The sequence below is a fragment of the Mesocricetus auratus genome, unplaced genomic scaffold (assembly GCF_017639785.1).
Source record: "Mesocricetus auratus isolate SY011 unplaced genomic scaffold, BCM_Maur_2.0 Super-Scaffold_100676, whole genome shotgun sequence".
NCBI lineage: Eukaryota > Metazoa > Chordata > Mammalia > Rodentia > Cricetidae > Mesocricetus > Mesocricetus auratus.
The window spans coordinates 89,234,467-89,260,871 of NW_024429266.1; the positions used below are offsets into that span (position 1 = coordinate 89,234,467).

General features: G+C 47.7%; 1 protein-coding gene across 1 annotated transcript in view; it reads left to right on the forward strand.

Moving 5' to 3' along the window:
* The window catches only part of Epas1 (endothelial PAS domain protein 1), an 83,174-nt gene that overhangs the window by 17,751 nt on the left and 39,018 nt on the right, over positions 1 to 26,405 (forward strand). The window lies entirely within an intron of this gene.

A 26,405-nucleotide genomic window follows, 5' to 3' on the forward strand; every position in this document is an offset into this window, starting at 1 on the left:
TTTCCAAAAGTTCCAGTTTGAGGCCGGGCTTAATTACTTGCGATTGGGAATTGCTTGTAAGGTTTGCTTTTAAGTCAAGACAAGTGTTTCCTAAACTCTCTAAATCAAAAACTTCCTAAATCAAAAAGCAGCAGAATGACTCTTGGCTTTAAACACATTTACTTTAAACCTTTCAGGCATCTTTTAAAACAAAAGCTTGCTACAAAATTTGGCACCAGGAGACTGTGTGGATTTACCTCATTTTGTTGATAGTTGCCTGCAAATGATCTATTGTAACAATTTGCATAATTACAGTCTCTCCTTCGACTTATTCACCCTGCACTCCCTATTCTAGATTTTCTGGCCAGACTGTTATTACATCAAATTCCTTGATGTTGCCTTCCTGAGGAATGATGGGACTAAGAGTTAAAGAGAGGAACTTACGATCTTTGCTTTTCAAAATTCTCGGTATGAACTAAATTAGCGAGCGAGTTTTGAGACTGCTCTCTTTTCTCGGTCAGTACCTGATTTTGCGGGGGGGCTGCCTGGTCACGCATGCGCATTTGGGAAGCAGGAAGGGCCAGGACGCCTGAATCGGCAGTCAGAATTATGAAACAGGACTTTGTTAAAATTGATAGGTCTGTACAATGAACGTGCGGCAGCTGTTGGCATGGCAACTCCTACGTGGCAAAGTGCACGGAGCTCGCAGATGACTGTAGCGGTACTCCGTGTTAATTTGATAAATGGCTTTTTTAATAGTAGTTTGTGGGCTAATGGAAAGGTTGAAGCAAAGCCTCATTAATGGGAGGGAGGATGGGGCCTTTGAAGCCACTGGGTGAAGCCGGACAGCCACAGCCAAGTCTCCATTTTCAGCTCAGTGTCTCTGTTCGCAGGAGACAGCTTGAAGTGTGACAGACCCAAGGACAGTAGGGAGCTGCCCTGAAAGCAGGCATCGGCCCTAATTTTCAGTTTTAGGCATGAAGAGGTTCCAGGACCCTTCTTACTCAACGTGTTTACTGTGTGTGGGAGTTTGTGTTAGGATACCGTAAGAACTTCGCATTGTTTTTCCGTAGAGGTGATAGGGCAGGGGGCGTTATGGTGGCTGGCATGTCTGGCATACTTTAGCCGTGTTTGTCTGTTTGTTTGGGTTTCAGTTGTTTGTTTGGGTTCTGAGAGGAGTTGTTTGTTTATTTTTTGTTTCTGGTTTGTTTGTTGACACAGGGTCTCAGGGTCTCAAGTAACCCAGGCTGGCCTCAAACACCCTATACAGCTGGGGATGACCTTGAACTTCTGATCCTTCTACTTCCAACTCCAGAGTGCAGGATGAGGGTCATGAACCGTGTACCCAGCTTTGATTGTCATAATAGACATTTTACACTGGGCACCCCCTACACTTGTGGCTTGAGTAGGACTGGACATCACTGGCCCATTGTTTATGCCTGTGAGGCAAAAGAGACTTTTCAAAGTAGTGTTGGGGAGTCAAGGGTGTAAGGAGGGACCTTTTACCCTGGTAATCCTTCCTGGTTTAGCATCACAGATAGGTCTTAGTGTCCCTCTTCCAGAGAGCAAGCATGCTGTCATCTACTATAGGAACCTGGCCCATTTTCTTTCCTGTTCTTGGAGTGGGGGGGAATCACCAAACATCTTGCCAAGTGCTTGCTTAGGGCTTTGAATCATTCTGCTATCTAGTTTTTCTACTTGAAGTAATCTATAAATCTCTCCAGTTCCCCACTCCTGGGATGTTAAATTAGCAGCCTAGACTTAGAACTTATGAAACATCTGCTGTGAGCCTGAAGCAACAGCCAGTGTTTGTAGTAGATGGAAACCTAGCCTCTGTCCTCATAGGGAAGCACTCCAGGACTCTTACTGATGTATCTCTTCCTTAAAACAGGCTTCGGGACTGGGGCACACATTCTAGCCACACGGGGTTCATCTAAAGTCAGAGTGCAGGCTGGGGTTGGGGGGATGGCTTTAGTGATAAAGAGCACCGTGACTGTAAGAGGATCCGAGTTTGAGCTCCAGCACCCATGTGAAAGCATGGCCCTGCGTGTCTGTGACCCCAGGCACTGGAAGACAGAGACTGGCAGATTCCAGGAGTTCATTGGCCAGCTGGTCTAGCCAAAATGGCTAGCTTCAGATGCACTGAGAGATACTGACTCAAAACAGAAAGGGAAGAGTGATGGAGAAGAGATCAGAGCCATGTGCATTCACACATAGACACACACACACACACACACACACACACACATCCCCCAAACACCTCTGGGTGCTGGGTGTCCTCAGAGTTTCTTATTGAAGAGAAGTCTGAGGTTGTTGCCTACCTGTTAAGTTCCCAGGAGATGTTGACAGTCAAGACTTGGAGAACTGGTACCTTATACTGACACTGAGAAATGGGGAACAAGACAGAGAGAGGCTAAGTGACCTCAACACTGTGGGTGACCGAGTTTGAGCTGGAATACGGGTGGGGGCGCTAAAGCACCTGGTGTTTCTATCATATCAAAAGTGGGCAGAATACAGTGCTGGACACCCCCCTTCTGCTACCCCAAGGGTACACAGTCTTAACCTGTTGTTGCCCAAAGGTGGCCTGCCGCTCACAGCCATCCCTACTCATCATTGGAGCTGACACTTGTTAAAATCAGCCAATGCTGGCTAGAACAAAAGACTTCATCTAGGCCTCTAGTCTGGGCTGCCTCAGAGGGAAGTGGTTGGTAACTTGGAAATGGATGGGACATGGCATCCCCAAATTGTGCTAGGCCTGGGCAGATCCCAGCCAGAGTCTGGGACTCAGGCAACACAGGGCACTTAAAAAATTTAAGACACGGATAGAGTTACTAAAGAGGATTTTGTTGTTGTTTTGCTTTGCTTTTTACATTTTCAGTTTTTTTTTCTTAACTCACATCTCCTATGTTCCAAACATTCCACTATTTAGCACTAAGTATAGTGGCAGATATTAAGATCATGCTCAATAAATACTTGCTAAGAAAGGTAAACACAGCAGGTGCCAGAGGCAGCTATGTGCAAATATGATGAAATCTTCAACCAAAGAGCAGGAGAGATAAACAAGATCAAACAAGAAGATAACACCTTGGATTTACAAGACACATTTGGTCCCAAAGTCGTCTTCAGATTTGTATCTTTTCTGTGTTCTTAAAAAATAAAATGAATGTACACGTACATACACACAGATGCATATACATAGACATAATAAAAATCTTAAAAGCGCCAGGCAGTGGTGGCTCATACCTTTAATCCCAGAACACGGGAGGCAGGGTCAGGCTTATCTCTGTGAGTTCGAGGCCAGCCTGGTCTATAGAGTGAGTTCCAGGACAGCCAAGGCTATTATACAGAGGAATCCTGTCTAGAAAAACAATCAAAAATCTTAAAAGAAATTTTAAAAAATTAATGAATTGTAGTGGATGTTGCCACTGTTCTGTCCCCAGGATGCTTGCTATGTGTTTTCTACAAGGAGAGGATGAAGCCAAAGGGGGGGGGGGGGTTGTGACCTCAGGGGTCTCCCAACCAATAGCTGTGACTCTTCTGGCTTTGGCCATCTTTCTGATGTTTGTGTCAACCCACACGATGCCTAGTCCTCATTATGACCAATAACAAATATTTAGTCTGTGACTATTATGTATACAGGGCCATCTCTTGTCTTAGTAACTGTTTATAAGGAGCTTAAAAGCAAGGGCGGGGCTAGGGGGCAGGGCTTAGTGGTAGAGTGTTTGCTTAGCATGTACAAGGCCCTATGTTTTTGATCCTTAATGTGGGGTCAGAATGAAAAGAGCCTGACAGGGCAAGAGAAACTATGCTTTTAATAGTGGTGTGTGTGTGTGTGTGTGTGTGTGTGTGTGTGTGTGTGTGTCTGTCTGTCTGTCTGTCTGTCTGTCTATGTGTCATGTCTGTGTGTGTGTGTGTTTATGTGTCTATGCCTATCTGTGTATGTGTGTTTCTCTCCCTGCATCAATTACTTAGTAAGGCATGTGTATGGTTTTTACGAGACAGGGTTTCTCTGTTTTGGAGGCTGTCGGTCCAGCCTGGCCTCGAACTCACAGAGATCCACCTGCCTCTGCCTCCCGAGTGCTGGGATTAAAGGCGTGCGCCACCAACGCCCGGCTGTGTATGGCCAATATTATATGCAAATATTCAATGTATTAAATTTATCTCTAAGTGCAAATTTAATTTATGAAAAGATATAGCATCCATGTCTATTGGGGAGGAGAGGTGACTGGAAATGACTGTTGCAGGTGACCCAGAACACATTCAGAAGCACAGGTACCCTCCTTTGGCTACAATACACCCTGTGGTGATGAAGAATTTGGTAAACCAGTTAGGATGAAACATGCACATCCTTGGGCAACTCCAGATATCATGGGTTTTCCACATCACATTTTATTTTATATTTAAAAATTGTTTTCAATTCCTGGGAGCCAACGGAGGGCCTCACATATACTAAGCAAGCCTTTTTCCTCTGACATCCACCCATCATGATATTTTTTAAAGTTGCTTACTAAAAACAGTTCCATCAGTGGGAATCTGATTGCAGCTTGTGAAAGACTTCACAAGAGTGGCAGAGTCTCCATAATTCAGAGCCATTTTGTTAAATGTCAAGACTACAGAAACTTAAAACTGCTTAATATTTCTGCTTTATGTTGCAAATGGGTTGGCCTGGAGCCAGACTCACAACCTTCCCCGGGTCTCCTCCTCCTGTAGGGTACCTTTGGTTGCTATAGTGTTGCTACAGTGTTGGATTAAGCAGATAAGGCCTTTAGTACAGAGGTATGTTCAGGGACTCATTTAAAGAGATGAGAGCAGGGTGTAGTCTGGGGTGGGTTGAACTTTACTGATGGAGCAGGGAAATTTCCTAAGGTCAGGTCTTTGTCAAAGCCCCCTTCTACTTAAAAGCCCACCAGGTAAGATCTCCTAAGACCTGTTGGATCCAGTGCTCTCTGCTAGGCAATAGTTTTGTACGCTTAGGTTGGACATCTAGAGGTAGGGGTTGTGGAAACCATTACTGAGTTAACATCAGAATATTAATGTCCTTTGGAAGTTTTTAGATCATTACCTTTGGAGGAAAAGCTGTTTTGTTGTCCATTGGAGATGGGAGGGGAGCATAAAGCAAAATTCTGCCTACGTGGGTGTTTTCTTGGGGCCAAGGGACTGGGAGAGGTACCAAGGGTGTGCTTCCTTTATGGTAAAAGTCCTGCTCCACTGGCCTCTGCTTAAGAATATCCTGTAGGCAGGTGAAGGGTGGCATGACTCATCTTGTGGTGACTTCCTCTTGGTTCAGCCAAGCCTAGCAAGTCAGATCAGTAGAATAGGCTATCTGGGGCCAGTCAACCTTTCTATTGGTCAGCAGCAAGACTCTGGCCTGAGTGCTGGGTGGTGCCAGGCAGATGTTGGAGGGTGAGTTCCATTAGCCATTTCCTCTATATGTCCCAAGTTGTATAAAACTCCATTGTGTTGTGGAATACTTAAGGACACTGTAAAGATGTGTCTCTGCCTAAGGCGCCTTCTGATTGGTGTAATAAAGATCTGAATGACCAATAGCTAGGCAGGAGAGAATAGGTAGGAGAAAAGGAAGAGGAGGAGGAGGAGGAATCTAAGCATTTGGATTTCACCAGCAGACCCGGAAGCAAGTCAGATATGCCTACTAAGAAGACATAACCAAGCCACGTGACAGAATGTAGATTAAAAAAAAGATATGGGTTAACTAAGTTATAAAAGCTAGTTGGGAAAAAGCCTAAGCTAAGGCCAAGCTTCCATAGTTAATAATAAGTCTCCGGGTCATTATTTGCTGGCCGGTGGTTCGAAGACAGTCTGACAAGAAAGCTTGCCACACCCTGGGTTATGCACTCTGACTTCAAGTGCATTTTATGTCCACCCACGACTGGTGTGTGCATGAAAATTTCAGTGAAAAAAAACCCTGAAATTCTATCGCCATGATTTTTTTTCAGAATTCACACTAGATCTTTTTGTTTTCAAAACAAAGACCAAAGAGGTAGTAGCAGAAATCCACAATGCTTAAGGTTGGTGAAAGCTACCCCGCTCCCCACCCTGCTAAAGAGATAATCTCCTCACTACTGTGATTGGTCCCAACAGAGAAAACTGTGGCTATTCTTCCCTAGGGGGAGTCTGACTTAACATAGGTGCTATTTTGGATATCTGAGAACAGAGGATGATCAAGATGAAAAAAAAAATGTCCTATGCCCAGCTATCTCCCCCTTCCCCCCAATGAGAGCAGTCTCTTCTCCTTGGTGGATTTGGGAGCCACTTGAATTTTGTCATTGTTGTTCACCAGCAGGGAAACAATTTTTACTCCAGGGTGAAGCTGGGGAAGGAAGTATAGTACTTTTCCTCATTGCCTTCCGGTCCCAGGTGTGTGTCATGACCAGCCACTGGGGCCGCTTCACTGAGTCTGAGGGCTGAGGTGAATCTGCAGGATGGGAGGCCCGTGAATGGGCATGGGTGCAGAAAGGAGTGGCTGCATCACCTGCCTGGGGGATGAGCCACCCATGTGACGACTTCACGGTTGTGCAAGAATTGGGCAACACTTGGCCAGGGTGGAGAGGCCTTGGCAAAGGCGTTTTCACTCCTGATAGATTCCTATCTCCTCCATGGGGGAAAAACAAGTATTAGGAGAAGATCTGTATAGCATCTTGGAGGACGTTGATTGCCTTTGCAGAAACCAGTGGGGTTTTATTTACTAAGCACCCGAGATAGGGGGAACATTGGGCTGAAGACCTTAGAAGATTAAAGATGATATCTCCTTTCTTTCCTGTGGTCGTTATGGGGAAGTGGGGGGGTGAATAGAATGATTCAAGGTAGGGGACAATCAGTGCCAACCCAACATATGGGCTCGGGACAGATGGTTTTAGAATTTCTGGAGAGGAGTCCCAGGGAACAGTGGTATTAAGCTTGCATGTTTTAGAGACTGAGTGCCTGAGTTCAAGGCTTGGATCTACCTCTTATCTGAGGGTATCTTGGGAAAGTGATTTAAACACTCTGTGCTTACGTGTTTAAACTACAACATGGAGGCCATAAACCTTACTTGAATGAGAGGATAGTGGCTTAGTCAAAATAAAGGTCAATCCTAGCCCCAAGACACTAGAGGAAGGGCTACACTCACCTTGAGGTTTTGCTTAACCAGTCTTCAGGTCTGCTTCCTTATCTGTATGGGAAAGGGATAAGGTCAGATAAACCCTAACATTTTGTGTATTCTAAAGTGAGATGATTCCATGGTTGAATAAACGTTAGCTGTCTGTTGTATGTTCCGGAACTGCACTGGGCATGCTTAGATAGTAAAAAGCAGACAATAGGGATCCCTATTCTTAAGATCTTGTCTAAGTAAGGAAAGGACACTGATACACAGGAGAGCATCTGAGAACAGTAATTTGAGAACAGCAAAGCTTGGAGACATAGCTGCATAGATGATTCAGCTATCCAGAGCACTGACTGCTCTTTCAGAGGGCTGGAGTTGGATTCCCAGCACCCACATGGTGAGTCACAGCTGTCTATAAGTCCAGTTTCAAGGGATCTGATGCCCTCTTCTGGCCTCCACACATGAGCTCCAGGCATGCTTGTGATGCATATACATAGATGCAGGCAAAAGATCTATACACATAAAACAAAAGTAAACAAAGAGCCCAAATATTTGAGGCAAAAACATTGAGTTGAGTAGACTTGACAACAACTATCCAACTTGTTTGTCACACTCCAGAATTCTGACACTGGAAACATCGGCATTAGCATTGAAACTATAAAAAACAAACAAACAAAAAACCAGCCACTTATTTGGGACTTAGACCAAATTTTATAATAGCAGTATAGACTGAACATGTAAAGTGGTCCAAACTTGTTCCTTATATATTCTCGGATCGGATGCTCATCCTATCAGAACAACGTTTCTGGCACAAAATAGGCACAGAATTCATTTTCTGATGGCTGGGGGAAAATCTAGGGCTCTACATCTTTCAATGCAACAGCAGGTGGTGTTCTGAGCCCCGCCTCTAAAGGACAGTGCACAGACAAATCCCAGCTCTCACCATAGCTTAGAGAAGAACTTCCTATGGTCCTATGCTTCCTGGGCCAGGTTTTTCTAAGTTGAATTCTTCCAGTGCCTAAGCTTTTCCTACCATGGGGGAGGGGAGTATAGACATTCCCTCCCCTGCGGTGTCTACATCTACATTTTGAGGAAACCCACTTGAATTTGTTTCATAATAAACCAAACGGTAGTTCCTCAGAGTTCCTATGCAAATTGGCTGACCCAGGCAACATGGGAGTAGTCCAAAGACTCCTGATGGCCACAATAGTGGGAAAGACAATAGTTTGGTTCATCTCGGAGAGCTGGGATAGGTAAGCAAGAAATTTTGATGAGTGAGAGGAGGCCATTCAGGAGATAGATGGGTGGAGGCCTCAACTACCTCCAAGTTTCCATGCCACCCCCACCACACACACACAGAGAGGGTGAGAGGGTGAGAGGGAGAGAGGGAGAGAGGGAGAGAGGGAGAGAGGGAGAGAGGGAGAGAGGGAGAGAGGGAGAGAGAGCATTTGGGTCTGGTGTTTTATTCTCAGGGAGGAAATGAGACGGAAATGGCAGGCGAGGTGGGTGAACTCCCTGGTCTTGCCCACTCACTGATAATTCCCGCTCGTGGCCCGAGAAGTCAGAGATGGCCTGGTGACACTACACACCAGCAGACCACAGCTTTCTTCTGAGTCTCCTTCCTGGTACAGACCCTAGAAACCCTGGTGAGATGCAGAACATCACACAAGGACACGCCACTCTTGCCGTGAGATCACCCCTTCACACAGGCACCCCACGCAGAAGGCAGGATGGATGGAACCATGGGGTTCAGAGAAGCACAGGGATCTGCTGCTGAAGCCCTGTGCCCAGGACACAAATCTGCCTTCCAGGAGGTCTCCTTAAACACCGTGCTCCCAAATGTCACCCTCGTCTCAAACCGTTCCCTCCCCTCTTTGTCCATAAAAAAAGTTATATTCTTCCAAGTAAGCAACCTCCAAGTATATGAAATAAACATTATTTCTAATGAGCTTCTGGGAAAGTGCTCACCTTTGAACCCGGCTGAGGGTTACAGAGGGAAGAAAAAGTCGGAGGAACTCAATGGAGCGCTAGAACTTCCTGGGGTTTTTAAGCTGGGTTGTGTATTACATTTCTTTTCCTTAATAAGGACAGTTCCAGAACTCTGTCCGGGATAATTAGGCCATGTCTGAAAGTAGAGGCCTAGGATTGGTTACTGACCCTAGTTTAGGGATTATTATCTGGGTGCTAGGCAACAATAGGGTAGGAGGCCCTGTTTCTAGAATGTTCTTTCTTTCCAAGGACTCTGGATCTTTTCTGATGGTCCCCGTGGGGAGTCTGAGACAGGGAGACAGACCTAGGAAGCAACCAGATGGTATTATAGGAGGCTAGCAGCTGAAGGGGACGTAAGACTGAGCAATTGTCTGACCTGATACAAGCTTGTTTTCCCAGAGACCTTGCCCCTTCGAATAACAGAAATCATTTTCTGAAAGACAGGTTCTCAGCCTGGGTTGCCTCTGCCTGCTTGTCTGGAACACTACATGTCTTAGTTTTCCCGAACCTCCTCCTCACAGACAAGAAGTTCACTTCCAGCCACGGGCATAAATCATTCCCAGAATGACTTGCATCTGACTAAGGATGTGTAGCTACAACTCTAGCAAATCCCAGTTAAGGAAGGTCTCGGAACATTTATGCCCTGTAGCAGGAATCGTCCTTTCCTCTTCTTAACACTCTTTCTTTATGCTGTCCTTTAATGCTTTCACTCATGCCAAAGCCAAATAGGCTGTGTCACACCGCTGCTGTCCTCTAGGACCTGAGCATGACTGGGGCTCCCATTCCGCTAGAAAATGAGGCCAAAGGTTTTCCCAAATTTAGGAACGCCGGTGACCTTTGCTGAGCCACAGGTACCACTTCGTGCCATGGGCTGTCTTTTTAAATTTTTTCCTTCGTGCATAGATGTCTTCCCTCGACAGAAATGATCCCACGCATGTCTAGCTTCCTTCTGTTGAGTAGGGGCCAGCCTTTACAGCGAGTCACTCCAGCACGAGCAATTTCTCTGATGGCTCTGAGGTCTGCTGGGGGTTCTCTAGAATTGGCAACGTCCTGTGACCTCAGAAATCTTGGCTCTGGCAAGGCTAGGTCTTTGCAGTAAAATGGGCTCAATGCCCATGGCGATAATCTCCTCTTGTAATATCCACACAATCATCTCGTTGTCTAAGTGCAAGGAAGGCAGAAACAGAAGACATGCCACAATAGGGTTGCCCGTGGCTCAGTGAGCCAGTCTGCTCCCAGCTGAGGGCACCTTGGGACACCTCAGAGCTTCGATCCCATCACCCTGAATGTCATCTGACTCATAAGGTGTGGGCTTATGTAGGATCCTCCCCAGGCCTGACAATGCCCTGTGTTCTGGCCAACTCCTGTTTGTCTATTGAAACTCAAGAGAGAAAGCCCCTCAGCAACTTCCCCTGGTAACGTGTGCCCCTCTTTTGCCCCCAGAACATTTGCTGTTAGCTTCTGCAATAGCAGCAGCAGCTCCAGCACTTGGGAGTGCTCCCTAGACACTGGGCACTGTTCCAGAAACGTTACAAATGTGGCGTTTCTTCCTCTCTAGTGCTCCATGGAGCAGAGACCTGTAATGAAAGCTGAAGTAACTTGCCCTAGTTCAGAGCAAGCACTCAGGCCTGCAGGCCCAGGCTGCCCAGCTGTCTGCTTGTCAGGCTAGTTACTAGGCCTTTGTCCTCTTAAAGGCAGAGGCCCGTGTCACCACCTCATAGATGTTCAGTAAGCCAAAGCTTACCACTCACAAATACCTGGTGGGATTTAAATTCCAAAGAGCCATGCAGCTTACAAAGCCACAGAAATGCAAAGGAGCGCTTACTTTTCAATGTAGCAAAGTCAGGGCGATGTTTATCATTTGTTGTTATTTTTAAGTTATATCCAGAGAGAGATGTAACAGCACATCCGTGGAAATCAGAGGATAGCCTGCCAGAGTCAGTTTTCTCCTTCCACGCTGTGGGTCCCAGGGATGCCTCAAATCTTCAGATTGGTAGCAAGTACCTCTGAGCTGTGTCGCCGGTCCAGGGATGGCACTTTAGGACTCCGGTTGCTTCAGAACTTTTTTTCTAGGCAGTGTAGACAGAGCTGTGGGATTTGGCAGTCTGCCATGGTGGAAAGGATGATGTTTCTGTCAGAATATTGGTGGCCATTAGAAGTTATTTCAATGAAGCCAAAGTTCTGTCTGGCATCTTAAAAATAATTAAGGGAAGCAAGCAGGAGAGCAGGAAAGAGTAGTAGTTCCAGAGAGTTGAACCTTGCCTTAACCCATTAGCAGGTCTTGGACTGTCCTAGACAAAGCTAAGTGACAGCTCAGACAAGCCTCTGGGGTCACACAGCTTCCCCCTCCCCCAACTCAGGTCTCCCAACACACAGGGTCATTTTCCAAATGGTTTGGTGGCACACAGTGCTACCTCTGAGACTGCCGGTTCTTAGTGGGCTGTACAGCCTCTCTCTGCCGCTTTGTACACGGCAGGATTGGTAGGATCAGCCGGAGTGAGCAAGTGGTGTTGCTGTGTCATTACCATTTGCTATCTCCTCCTGATGCAGGCAGTACTACAGGCCTAGAAATCGTCCATGCTTCAGCAGTTCCGGGGACCCCCAGCTGCTTGGCCTGGGGACAGATGAGTATTGAGTCTTCTTCTCTGGGACTAATGGGTGTAAACAGTGTTGCACAGAAAAAAAAATACGAACTTGTTTTCTTTTTGACTGCTGGGCTAGATAATGATGTCAAAATGACATTATCCCTAATAAACGTGATTTGCAGAGAGATCGTTGACCACCCACCCTGGGTAGCAGAGACTCGCATTAGCAGGTAGACTGATAAGGGAAACAGCTGGCTCCACCAACCCCTCCCCATGACACGTGTATCTAGATCTGGTACGAATCGAAGGCTGGGGGTGGAGTGCAGATTTTTTAAAAAAAGAGAATCAGGCTAATAGAGGGAATTTGTGTTAAGTGTTGGCTAGTCCTTAAAACTACTTAATGATTTTGAGGTGGTTGTGGCGTTTTGCTTGTTTTGGTGGTGTTTCTTGGGGTGGAGGGGTGTTGTGTTTAGGTGCTTGTGGGGTGTTGGCTTATCCTACCTCCCTCCGAGTTACATCACCAAAAAAGGTAAAAAGATAAAAGGTGGGAGCAGTGGGCAAGCCCTAGCACCCTCCCTGTCAGGAATGACTCTGAGGAGGGCACCCACACATGTGACATGGGGAGGCTCTGGACAATGGACCGTTCTGTCACATCAAGTTGGGTTCTTAGAAAGGGGATGGGGAGACGGGGAGGCCCCTGTCTGGGCTTGTTCCCCTGCACCAATGGGTGCTGACTGGCAGCTGGCTCACTGAAACACCCGGATATAAGTAGCAGGCACAGGCAACCACCCCTATGTGAAAATATCCCCAGGATATGCGGATTAGTTAGTTCCCTGGGGACAGTTGAGTCCTTGGGTATCAAATAACCTGGCCATGAATAGTACCACCATTAAATCTCTTTACCAATACATTTATCTCTATCTATCTATCTATCTATCTATCTATCTATCTATCTATCTACCTATCATCTACGGCCATACCACCCTGAATGTGCCCGATCTCGTCTATCTATCTATCTATCATCTATCTATCTATCCATCCATCTATGGCCAGGTAGTACCAAAGCATTAGAATTCTGCCTTACTGTCCCCATGGCTTGGAGGAGTGTTGCTTGTCTAAACCTCACACCAGCTGACCGTGCCATCTCTGAAAGAGTTACTTGATGCTAACTGTTGTGTGTGGGGTGTCTGATTCATAAGATTGCTGTTTTGCCTGTCCCTCAGAGGAGACCCCAGGATAAGGAATGACAAAGGAACAAAGGGGCCAGCAGCTCACAGTTAAGTGACACAATCAAACCTCAGTGCTCAGCCAGGGCTAGGGAGGAAGCATCTATGAAGACAGGGTGGAGGGCCAGGAGAGCCTCAGCAAGGTGGCAGGCTACGCTGGACCTTAAGATTGAGGGCTTGGAAGGTCAGAAGGAAGGAGATCTTTCAACTGAAGCAAAACAGCCTGGACCCAGCTGGGTGGCAGAAGGGTGTGGCATTTGGGAAGGCACTGCAGGCTGGCTGGAGCAGGTACTGGGGCTCAGATGGGGGGATCCCAATCTAGAGAACAAGAATGGGTCTAGGAGGCCTCAGAGGGCACACTGAGTGTGTTCCATGAGGGCAGTTGTGAGCCACTTCCTGTCCTAATGAGGGAAATAGCACTCAGGGAGTGGCTTGGGAGAAAGGGCACTAGGTTCCTGAGCTGTTCTCTCTGAGGTCTGATGGCGATTGCGTTCTTCTTGATCCGTAACAAGCAGGTGAGGCCCAAAGAGACACGGGTGGAAGACAGGGGCAAACATCTGTGGGAATAATACCCACGCAAGCCCCAGAAGGCATAGCCTGGGTAACATATTGTGTCATCCCAAGGTGACATATGTGATGTGCTCTGCAATTCAGAAAGAATACCTCGCCAGGGTCTCTGTGGACCCAGGCAGAATCCAGCCTGTAGGCATCTGGTCTACCGACCCGTAATAGTAACCACACCCCTTTGGGTGTGGTTTCAGGAGGACTGAAGCAGAAGGAGAGGAGTTTGAGGCTTTTTTTTTGAGGCTTTCTTTTGTGTGCTCTTTCTGGCGGGGGTGGGGGGGTGTCAGTGGTTCTTTGTATTTTTTTTCTGTGTAATTGTTCCCCAATAAACACCCACTTATCACTTATTTTGGGTCTAGTGACATAATTACGTCCTCGCCTCCACCAGCCTGTGGTAGCCCAGGCATTATTATCGCTTCTAAAAAGACTTTAAAAGGCTTCTAACAAAGATTCATTTCTCCTGGCTTCAGTGTCAAGAGAGATTCTCATATGTACTGTCCCATGTGGCCAACAGAATGGACAGGATGGAGGCTCCTGCTGCGCCGTCTACCACGGCAGCCTCTGATAGCTTGCTTGGCAGCGTATGTACACATATCGGTGTGCGGTCCCACTCTGACTTGGCGCCTTACCCCTGCCCTTCGCAGTCCCCTGGCTACGGCCGCTGTTCTTTCCTGGGGGCACCTGTGTCCTTCCTTTCGCCTTTCTTCCCTCACCAGCGCCGCCTCCCTGTGACGTCCATAGCCTTTTGGACTTTCTCCTCACACTCCTCCGGTGTTGGCTGAGTAGCATGCCAGCCCTCTCTGCAAGCTCCCCATGACAGAAGAGTCATCTCCACGTGCTGCTCGGTTGCTCGGGGACCCAGCATGTGAGGAGGGACTCATGTTTGTGGAATGAGTGGAGGGATAAGCTATGGCCGGGGAAGGCAGCCTGGTTTCCTAAGTTGTCGGGTTTACCATTTGACAAGAGGTGGGGGGTGTGGGCTCTTGGCATTTCCCATGGCTTTGGATGACTTCTTTGTAAAGGAATGGAGCAAAGCTTCCTAAATATGCACAGACAGTCAATTCTCATAGGAACAAGAAGGGACAAATCTGGGAGAAAACAAGTGCCTGCCCTGTGGCCATGAATCAGACCGGAATGCCACACGTGCGACCATGTAAATAGGTCCCAAACCTGAGCTCTTTATGGCAGAATCAGAGTCTCCATCACCTGTTCCCTCGCTTTTCCAGTTTACTTTGTTTTTGTTTTTTTAAACAGGCTCTCATGCAGTCCAGGTCAGCCTTGAATTTGCTGTGTAACTGAGGATGGTCTTGAGCCCCTGATCCTCCTGTCTCTGCGGATTACAGACATATGTTACCATGCCTAGTTTACATGGTTCTGTGGACGCAACTCAGGGCTCCTTGTACATGAGGCGAGCGCTCTACCGAGTCAGCCACATCCTCAGCCCTGTGAATATTTCCAATAGCATATGGAGAAGCTGATGAAAAGGTCAAACAACTCACATTTTTTTCTTTTTTAAAGTTAAAGTGCCTGAAGTAAAGAAAGGATTGACCCTTATAATCATAATCTGTATTTGAGAAGAGTTGCGGCCAGCAGCCAGCCATTCCCCTCAAGACCCCTCCCCTTCCCACCTTTCCCCCTCCCTCTCCTTCTTTTCTACATTCTAATGTCTAACACTTCTAGGGGAATTTCTGCCCCCCCTCCCTGCATATACCCTCTGCTGGCCCCAGAGGCAGCCCAGCTCTGTTTTCTCATGACACAGTGATTATTTTTGGCACCACACATATTTTCTCTAATGTTATTATTACCTCCTCCGCCCTTCTGGTGGCCGTTTGAGGAGCACTCAAGTTTTTTTGGCAATTCCATGTAAAATCAGAGGGTTAATTTTAGTCCTGTGGCGAACACGGACGGGAGAGAGGGGCAATGCCTCCTCCTCCTGTGCCATCGCGGCACCCTACCCCCACCCGAGGAAGAGATGAGGTTCTCCACGCCTGCTCGTGAAAAGACCTTGCTTGGCTGTGTGCTCCCCTTTCATCCACTGCCGGGCCTGGGCTTGAGGATGCTGCTATCCAGAGGTGACGTTGGGGTCTGCCCCCTCCCCGGGGCTGGCATCTTAATGACTTGACTTGGCGGCCTTAGAAGAGCCTCATTCAGAGCAAGCTCACTCCCCGCTCAGCCTCTGCCCATAGAGTTCTCTTGTTCCAGCTACAGGAGGAAATGGAGATTTCCAAGTGGGAAGCAGCCTTCCTTCCCAGTGCTTTAACTCTTCCCTGCAGGGCAGAGAAATGACAGAGCACGAATGAAAACCCTTAGCTGGCCCAGCTGCACTTCCCCAGCGAGAGAGGAGGGAGTGTGGCTGGGGTCTGAGGCTGGAGGCCAACACAGCTGGGATCACTTTCTCTTTCCCCCAGAGGGTGGAAGGAAGAGAGTGAAGGACACATTTGAAGAGCCTCACATCAATTGGCGGGCATTTACCCAGTTTATACAGAGCTAAGGTCCCATGAAGAACATCCAAGAGAAAAAGATGGCATGTCTCTGCTTCACGGTCCTTAATAGCAGCAGGGCATGGGCACAGAAATGCCAGCGAGACGGGGCATCCTCTAATGGGGCAAGAAGTGCCCGGGGGATCGAGGACCAAGGATGCTGCCAGGGGAGACAAGGTGTGGGATTTTAAGGAAGGGGAGAAGAAATAAATGACAGTGGCGGGAGAGTGACATCAAGCAAGCTTAGAGACGTTTCCTAAGGAAATGTACGGAGTGAATGGGATTCTTCCTGGCAGAGGAGAGGGTCCAGTCCATTCGATAGTAAGTAACCCTGACCAAGCACTGCATCAGGTGGCAGACACCAAATACTGTGTCTTTGACCCCAAGATCTTTCAGTTTTTTCAAGACAGGGTTTCTCTGTGTAGCCCTGGCTGTCCTGGAACATGCTTTGTAGACCAGGCTGGCCTCGAACTCTCAGAGATCCGCCTGCCTCTGCTTCCCGAGTGCTGGGATTAAAGGCGTGCGCCACCACTGCCCAGCCTGGCCTCAAGATCTTAAGGGTCCTGGGATTCTTTCTTTTGAAAGTGTGTGAGGTCACAGATCAGCAGCACCCATATCAGCTAGGATAGTGCTGGAAATGTAGACCTCAGGCCCTTTTCCCAGACCTCCTGAACGTAAAAGGGTGAGGGATTCAGGTCCCTAGTGTTCTGTGTGTTCAGTGTAGGTGACATCACATACCCATGTTGGCATCTCTAGTTCACACCCCAATATTTATTCAGAGGGGACAGATCACAGGTATGTGTGCATGCAAGCACATACATGCACACACACATGCACACAAACATGCACGCACATACATGCATGCACACACATGCACACACACATGCACACACATGCATACACTTCTACCTTTGACATCTCTGCACTAATAACTGTTCCCGGGTGGAAACTCCTCACTCCCATCATGTGCTGGATTAGAGTTCTTAGGGAGGATTTAGAACAGTGAGCAATGTTGAGGAATTTGCACAGCAGAAATCACTGAGGTGGTTTTTATGTCTTCATTTCGTACTGTGTGTGCTTTGGAGGACTCTGAGAGAACCGGGGTGGGGGCCCTTCCCAGAAGAACATGTCTCCGTGAGGAGAAATAAAAGAACAGCACAGGGCTGACTGTGCTGTATGTGATCTCGGGGGCAGGGTGATGTGGAGGGGTCAGGCGGGGCTGGGCCTTCCTGGGAAAAATGGACGCCTTGTGGAGGTGAACAGAGGCGCAGCACCGCATGGACAGGCTAAGGCAGCGGAGAGGGAATGTTCTGGAACGCTGTGGGAAGTGCCGGTGGCTAGAGCTAAATCGTGAGGGACGCAGGGAACTGGTCAGCTGTTCTCCACACCACAGAGCCTTGCTTCATGCTGGGGAGTCCACGCTACACTCGGGTCTTCATGCTGGGCAGTCCACGCTACACTCAGGTCTTCATGCTGGGGAGTCCACGCTACACTCGGGTCGTCCTCTCTCTCTCTCCTTCCGCCCTTCCGGTTTGTCAGCAACCCTCTTAGCTGAAAGCCATGCTGTGAGGACAGACTGCACTTGCAGTGTGACATGAGCCAAACCGCAGATTGTGTTGTTGGGGGCTTGTGGGATCCAAAAGAAGAAGGCTGTGGGCACACGGAAGCCCCGAGGAAAAACCCTGGAGCCCATCTGGCAACAGCTCAGGCAAGGGGCTTATGTCCAGGCCTAGGGAAGGGGCCCGAAGGAAGTAATCCAGGAAGAAAGAAATCTCACCAACACATCTGTGCACAGCAGGCACTGTCCCTGCGTCACTCCCTCTGTCTCCACTCGTTCTCTCTCTCTCTCTCTCTCTCTCTCTCTCTCTCTCTCTCTCTCTCTCTCTCTCTCTCCTCCCCCTCCCCATTTCTCCCTTATCTTTTCATCTTTAGATAGAGATCTCTAAACAAAGGAAAACTTACCCTCCGAGGCATATTTGCCCCGACCTAAAGCAGGTGGTGACCCCGTTGCCTATGTTTCCAGTGGCTCATCAAATTCAGTATCCTTAGAGGGCTGCAAGCTCCATGTGCCCAGTGAAGGGAAGCCTTCTGAGTTACAAGGGGGCAGGGGCTGCTTGTTGGCATTTGCGGGAGACAGCCCCACTGTGAAATGTGGGGTCCGTGGACACACACAGGTATGAGTGCTAGCTAGCTCCACCTCTGGGTAAGGAGTGCTGAGCATGCCAGACTCCATCTCTGGGTAAGGAGTGCTGAGCATGCCAGACTCCATCTCTGGGTAAGGAGTGCTGAGCATGCCAGACTCCATTCTGGGGGCTGCATCTTCATGCCACGTGACCTGAGGCCATACTCACTTCATGAGACTTGAGGAGTAAATCAGAGGCAGTAGGATGAGTGACCTTTATCAAGTGGGAAGAATTGCCTGTGGTTACTTGTTAGCTGTAGCAGCTAGAGTCTGCACAGTGGTGGGGGTCAGGCAGTAATGAGTATCGGAGGCCAACAAAGAAGAAGCCTAGACAGACAAATGCCCCACTGCTGCTTGCTGTCTCTTCTCTCACAGGTAAACCTCTAAAAGGCCTCTCCAGACCTCTCTGTGTGGGGAGAGGAAAGAGGAATTCCTGACCCGCAAGGTGGCCATCGTCTCAGGACTGGATTAAAGGCGGCCTCCCATTTCTGTGTTTTCGGTCATCTCTTCAGATCTAATGAACAGGAGAAGCATATGAGAATGGGGCCTAACATGGGAGTGCAGGCACCCTTGGTTTTCTTACCTTCTGCTGTCTCCTTCTGCAACCATTCAGGAATGAAGGCTATAGTAGTGAGTCTGCTGATGTTGCTACATGTGTCTACTCAACTGTGATGACATAGAGTTGGCAGGGAGTTGGATACATGCCATTTTTATTCTAAAAACTAGATCACAAAGCAATCCATGATGCATAGGCACGCGTCATAGCTTTATTTACAATAGCCAAGTGTTGGGAACCCTAACTAAGCGACGGGAGTCATGCAACTAACTAAACGGCAGTAAGGGAGTCTGGCAGAGCACGGGATCCCTGTTCACACAGTGTGCTGTTGCTGACTTTTAGGAATGTTTTGAAGAGCATTATACACACTGTTAAGTAAAAAGGTCGAGGGGAAAATCCATACATCCAGTGAGAGCCCTTTCTGTAAACATTTGTGTGTTTTCCAAGTTACCTGTACCAAATACTGGCCTTGCCTCCAGGTTACAAGAGACACATGATGAAGGTCTCCTTGCCCTCATGTCATGTGCCTAGAGCTGGGTGTGGCAACTCTTGGTGAGTCCATCAAAATACATCCGAGATGTTCCATCCATCGCTATGTGTTTCCATTTTCTAAGCTTCCGTTTTCCTCCTCTCTAGGATGGAAATACTGGTAGCTGTTGCTTCTTGCCTACAGTGTGAGATTTACTTCCTTGGAGATTATACATAAAGTGCCTTAGAAGCTGTCTCATGATCCAAATGTGAAGTGATATTATTCGCTGATACATCAGTGGTTAGCCATTGTCATAGGCTATTCAGATTGCGGAAGCAAAAGCCACAGCCTGGGAACCTTTTGCAAACAGCAGAGATTTATTGCTCGAAGTCCTGGGCGCTAAGCAGCCAAGATCAAGTTGTGAGCCCAAGCACCCGCTTTCTGTTTGACACAGTGGCTCCTTCTTTGTGGCTATATGATGGAAGCTTCGAGGGAGCCATTTGGGCCTGATTTACAAGGGTATCAATCTCATCCTGAGGGGTCTGCCCTCACGTTGGAGGCAAGGATTTCAGTATGAACTTTGGAGACCATAAAATTCAGAGCAAGATACTCTGTAGAGTGAGGCTAGCCCAACAGCAGTTTGCCACAACTCCTCCAGTCCATCCATGCCCACCTTTCCCAGCAGGGCTGGGGACTCCACACGTCCTAAGGTGCTGGAAGGAGCTGGGTATCTGGGTCCCCAGCTGGGCTGCTCAGTAATTGAATCTGAATCTGCTACTGCCTTCTGCAAGGCTGCCTGGGGCTGGGGAGGCCAGCGTGATAAGCATCTCCAGTCAGCCCTGTGCAGAATTGACCATTAGAGGGCCAAGTGAGGTGAGCCCCAGCCATTGCTGTCAGCCCTGAATGCAGTCCAGGCCTGCTGCTCCAGAGATACTGACCCTCAAGAGAGGGTCAGGCAGCTGGGGGCTACTAACCTCCCGGTGAGAGAGGAGGCTGGGCTGAAAGACAGTGGTCTGGACTCTGCCTTCAGAGACAGGGGCCTGAGAGCTCCCCCTCACTTTAGCCACCTCGGGGGTCACTCCTCACTCCTGTGTGCCACTCTGGGTTGTAAGTCCTCTCTTCTAGAACAGAGAGCACCCTCCCTACAGAGGGTCTGTGTGTCTGAGCGTACTCAACGTCTCTCTCCTCCTTGTTCAGGTCTCCTCCATCCTTCCTGAGTTTGTAACTTGGTATTTTCCATTTTGACTGATAGCTTTTCCTTCCCTTTGTAAAAGACACCCTTGACCAACCGACTGACCACTACTGCCTTTGTCTAGACAAATGCCAGAATGCTCCCAGAAAGGGGGCCATCGGAACACTGTCTCCATGGAACACATTCTTGCTAGTCTTTAGAGTTATGCCCTCCCCCAGGAAATTCTTGTGAGTTGTCTTGCTGTGCTGAGTACCTCCAGTTGGGCAAAACCTTATCAGTTGAGAGCACATTTTATTCTCCCCAAGAACTATGAGCTGTCCGCAGCCTGGTCTGGTGACTGAAAGGGTGGGTTAAGTTGGGGAAGATAGCCAGGGGTTTAGAGTGATGTCGACACTATTAAATATCGTAACTGATACTCTCATGTGGCTCCCACATTAATTCCAAAATGACCTTCCAAAATACTTAGAGCAGTGGCCACCTCACCAGAATAAGCCTAGCCCTCTCCTGGGGTGACTCTTGAAATGGTCACCACATTTTGTGTGACAGTGCAAATCTCTATGCCATCATTTTGAGCTCTTCTGATAGCAATGGCATCTAGTAGATGGGTAGCCTGTCGGCCCCCAGATAATATCTGTTTGGCTTATGATGGTGACTTCAGATTTGCTAGACGTGATGGTGGCAGGCACCATGTAAGGAAGAGGGGGAGTGTGTGGCTGGGTCTCAGACGTAGATCTGGGCTTTAAGACCCCGGTGGCGTTGTGATAACGGGCCCAGATATCTGTACCAGTAAGAACTCCAGGGGATTCTGCTGCAAGCTGACACTGAAAATGCCTATTTTGCCACACTGACAACAATAACAGCACCCTCAATGTAAATGGACCCAAAGGAATTATCCAGAAAAAGCATTGTTCTCCGGAACTCCATAAACACCGGTTTCTTTCCCCCTAAGTGTATGAGAAAAAGAGTAAATTGTTTGTATTTCCAAGATATCCACAACTCCCAAGTTGCATACACAATACACACAAAGATCAACCAAGGGACCTTCAAAACCTGACAGTGGTTGCTAGCCCTGGCTACATCATGATGCCCTGTTTGTACCTCACACACCAGACCCAAATCTCAGGAGCCAGAACCCTGGTGAACAGCCGAGATGAAAAATCCCAGAGGCTTTGTTTCTGGTTCTGCTCTGACTTCACCTGTGATATAATTAACTGCTAAGCCCAAGGTCCAGTCACTCTTGATCCTCTCTGGGACCTGAACTCGGTATTTTCTTTTTAAAAAATATTTATTTTTATGTGTATGACTGTTCACGGGCTCCATGCAGGGCATAGGATTGTCTAGGACTGGAGCTCTAGGTGCTTGTGAGCTGAGCTATAGGTGGTTGTGAGCGAGCTGCTGTGTGGTTGCTGGGAATTGAACCCAGGACCTCCAGAAGAGCAGCCAGTGCTCTTAACCACCGGCCCATCTCTCCAGCCCAAACCCAGTGTTTCTCCCATCAGTCAGTTCTTGTACAGCAGTTTCACAAACTTGTCAAAGAGTCTGCCTCCTTACCAATTTCATTTGCCCCCTATTTCTTGCATTCACAGCCCCCTGTGATCTGGTCTTATTAGCTTAGAACCTTGGGTCAGAACAACAGGGTGACCCAAGCTGGTTTAACAAGCCTCATCCATCTCCATGACCTACTGAAGTTCACTTGACTTCTTGGTCACTTGACCTTATAGGGCAATAGACATATGGCTTAGATACCTGATGACTGTAGTCACAGTAACAGTTAGGAGTCTAAAACTAACTGAGGAACCAACTTCCTTGATGGTGTTGGAGACAGCAAGGCTCCCCTTCAGGCTCTGGTCCTTTGGAGGTCAGAAATAAGGATCATCTGGGCCAAGGGTAGGTCACTGTGGATAAATGCATCAGGGATCCCCTGCCACACTTAGAGTGTCATGCGTTCTGGCCAAAGGTTGTCTTGCCTGGTTGAGTGATAGTGTCTAAGTTCATCACTTCATATTCCTTTGATTCAACTAACCAGATCTAGAATATTTGGGAAGAAATTATGTATGTGCTGAATATGTACAGCCTTTTTTCTTATCAGCCCCTCAATAATACAGTGTAATAACTACTTACAAAGTGCTTGCACCGTAGGATACATTATAAGACATCAAGAACTGGTTTAAAGTATATAAGAGGATTGTACAGGTTCTGTGCAAACGCCACACTCCTTATAAGGGCTTGAGCATCTGAGGACTTTTGATGTCTGTGAGGGGGTCCTAAAGCCAGCTGTCCACTAGCAAAGGACCAGTTGCACCTATACTGGTTGATTGATTGAAGGATGCTTCTGAACAGTCAACTTTGTTTTACTGCTTAGTTCTGAAGTGCTTGCTTCATTGACTTGGGATTAAATCTTTCAGAATCATGTGTGTGTCGCCCCCCCCCCCCCGCACTCCCCGCAGGAGCAACTGATGATAAATGAATGTAGAGGGGGCAGAAAAGCTCCAGCAAATCAGAATTGGCTGTCATCATTGACTGCAGTATGACGGGGGGGAGGGGGGGATATGCAGGTCTTCTTGCTGCAGAACTGGACTCCCATTGGACAATACCGCATTGCGATCCAGCTCTACAGCAATGGGCGCTTCTTGTGCTCCGCCTTCCTACTCCTCCCAGTTTCAACTCCAAGACTGGTTCTACTCTCTGGGTTCCAGGAGTTCCCTATGGTTATTGGTTGCTGATTCAACGACAGAGTTGTCCCAGCCCAGCTCCACGGAGTCTCAGCCCTCCTCTTCTTCCCATAGTGTAGATAAGGATCTGCTTTGTATGAAAGTTTGTAATGACACTGGCCATGTGACAATGGTTCAATAGTTTCCTTGCTGTCAAGGAAAAGTTGAGGGGTGGGGTGGGGCAGTGGTTGGTACCCAGAAAAGCTAGGATTGAGAGAAATATTTAGTCTCTCAAACTCCTGTCTTTAGGGTTATTCTGAAACTCAAATGAGATTGCCTATATTTCTTTTAGAAAATATTTTCCAAAGTCCTAAGTTATTATAAGGGCATGGTCATTATCTTTCAAGATTAGCTGGAATCCTGCTGCCCTGAGTCCCTGTCCTTGCTGTTAACATATTTGTCCCTATTTATTAGTTCTAGTTAATGATGCCAAGTGTAGCTGTTGCCCCATGACTAGACTGCTTACTCATGGAGAGCAAGGCTCATGGGCCTCATTCACTCTCTAGTGACCACAGGAGCCTGCACAGGCCCGGCAGGCAAATCTCAGTGTGTGTGAAGACGGGGGCAGAGTCACATTTAGGTAGTGAGTTTCATGCACCACATATTACACAGGGCCTCCTCGTGGGAACGGGAAGAGTCACCAGGGATGGGAAGAGAAGCTTCAGAGAAAAAAAGAAAAAGCATTGTGGTGTAAGAAACTACCAAGTCATTTCTAATTATCTAAACATTTAGGGTATGACAACTATTTAAGAGAAGCCAGTGGATTCTAACATGTAAATTTCAGGAGTGTCACTCATCTTGGAAGAAAAGTATTTCAGGAAACAAAATTCTTTGTCGGCCTAGGAAGATGCCCAAATGTGACATGCAGAACTGGTTGGGATCTGCTTGCTTGACATAGTCCTGTACCCCAGCAGCCTGCTAGATGACAAAGGACAGGTGTTACGGCAGAGTCTAAATGCAACAGATGCTCATGGTAGCCAGACGATGGATCTTCAGTCTGCCGTGATAGTTGCCAGTGCCAGAGAACCTTCTGGAGTATCACTTACCTCATATTATCCTGACAAAACACAGAGTCTCCTTCCTGTTTACAGGTGAGGGAGGCAGAGCCCAAAGAATGCAATTTCTTTTCTCCAAAGTCAGATGGGCAGGACAGCACTGTGGCCAATGTACAAGCTTGAGCTTCTGTTACTCTTATTCTTCGTGTTACTTACCCTGATCTTCAAGGTCACTAATTAAACAGTTTCAGTGTTACAGTAAAAATTTCCCTACTTTTCTAAGAGTCAACAGCAGACATCTCTGGACTATGTCAAGGTTAACTAGGGAATCTAATTAAAACCAAGCTGGTTCTAGGGTGTCAGTGGGGAAACAAGGGAGCTAAAATGAACCAAGGGCCTGCCACAGGTTCTCAGCCTTTCTTCTTCTCAATGGTCAAGATGGGGAGGTTTCTTCTTTCTCACCAAGGAGCAGGGTACTGTCCCCGACAGATGAACTTTGAAAAAAGTACTGGGGTGGGCATGGGGTTACAGTTTTATCCCTGGCTCTGCCAGCCACATAACCTAGTTGTTCCTCAGTTTCCAGGTTCCCCGAAATGGGAACATGGGTACGGCCTGCCTGCTTCCTCACATGGTTGCAAGGATAAAACTAGGAGCCTGCCTGCTCCCTCACTGGAAACTCTCCAAGGGCTTATGCAGGTGTTCTGGTTTTAAGACCTTGGGAAAATGGCCTAATATGTTCTGAGCCTCAGTTTCCCTATCTGTAAATTACACAGCGTCTACTGAGCTGTGTCTGGAAGAAGAGTGTAATGGGGTGATGTGAACTCTTCTTGGTGCAGTGGCCAAACCCATGGTGAATTAGTGTTTGTGTGGTTGAAGGAGTGTGGCACACCTCAGATCTCCAGAACAGAACCCTGCCTCTAAGTAGCCTCTTCTCCACAGCTCTCCCTCAGCCGTGGGGGCTCTTCTTCTCTAAGGTGAGGGGCTTTGTCCATGAAGGAGCTGCTGCTGCTAATACACATGCTGTGATGACTTATCCACCCCAGCATGGCTGCTTTAGATGTTTCTAAAGACTAGGTCATGTGTCAGGAAGTGTGAGGGCTGGTGCTGGAGTAGAATTCAGCATCTCCTCCCTGGATCTCATGACCCAGAGTTGTAGGATTCCACTGTAGGCACCCCTCCTGCCTGCTTTTCCTACACCAAGAAGCCTGGGAGCCCTCAACACATCCCACCCTGATGAACTCAGGATGAAAATGCAAAATCTAGGGACCAGTGAAGTCTGGTAGAAGACGCAAAATCTCCCAAGGGGAGGGTTCCTAGAGGGTGAGGCGGTTTGGGTGTGGAGGTGTGGGGTTCCTGAGATCTGAAAGTTAGGGAGAGTGGAGGAGAAAGGGAGAGACGAGGAAAGCAAGGGGTGGGGGACACGAAAACCCAGTTCCCTCACCTCACAATTCCTCACAAGGTTCTGCTTGACCATCCAACGCGTAGTCCATCTATCCAGGGATCTGTGACTGCCAATGAAGCCTGCTGGAAAGTCAAAACAGGGCTTCTGCCTCAAATCCGCAAGGGGGTGAGAGGCACGCCAACATTCCAGGAATCCCCAAATAGTGATTTTCTGTACAGATAACAAGAGGCTCGAAGCAAACAGAGAGGGAGACCAGCCTCTGGGTTTGGCAACCTCAGAAGGGAAGGTAAAATGAGCCAGGCTGGAACTGATTAGATCAAGCCTTGACAGCCACAAAACACATTGAACATCTTCTACAGAAACACAAAACAAACTAATGTCTTTATTATACAAGTAATCTATGTTATTTATAGAAACACAAGAAAACATAGATAATCAGTAGGCCAGGGGTGGGGGTTCTGCAGCTCTTAACAGTCACTAATGACTAAGTGCCTGGATTCTAGGGTTGCCCTGCCCAGGGCAGAGTTCAAGTCTCCACTTATCAGCTGGCAGCCACAGGTGGATTATTTATTTAGCTCCTGTGGGCCTGTTTTCTCATCTGTAAGTCAGGGGGTGCTAATAATTGCTACTCTCGAGGCAAGCTGCAAAGTTTGAAGTTGCTAACGTGGTACTGTCTAAAATCGTAACTAAACTATATCAAACTGTGTGGTTGTGACACTGTGACCATTGTAAGAGTGCTTATTGTTTACTGTATTTCCAGCTGTTTTCCTGGATAACATAACAGAAAATGTTCCGTGTAATGCGTGCATTTTTCTGAGGACACAGTTGCTCTATCTGTTGACAGGTTGTCTTTTTATGGACAGACCATCTTTTTTTTTTTTTTTGACTATTAAGAAAATGCTGATTGCTTATGGTGGGGTGAGCCCAGTGCTAAAGGTTTCACACAGATGATCACATAAGTCCTCACAATAACTGT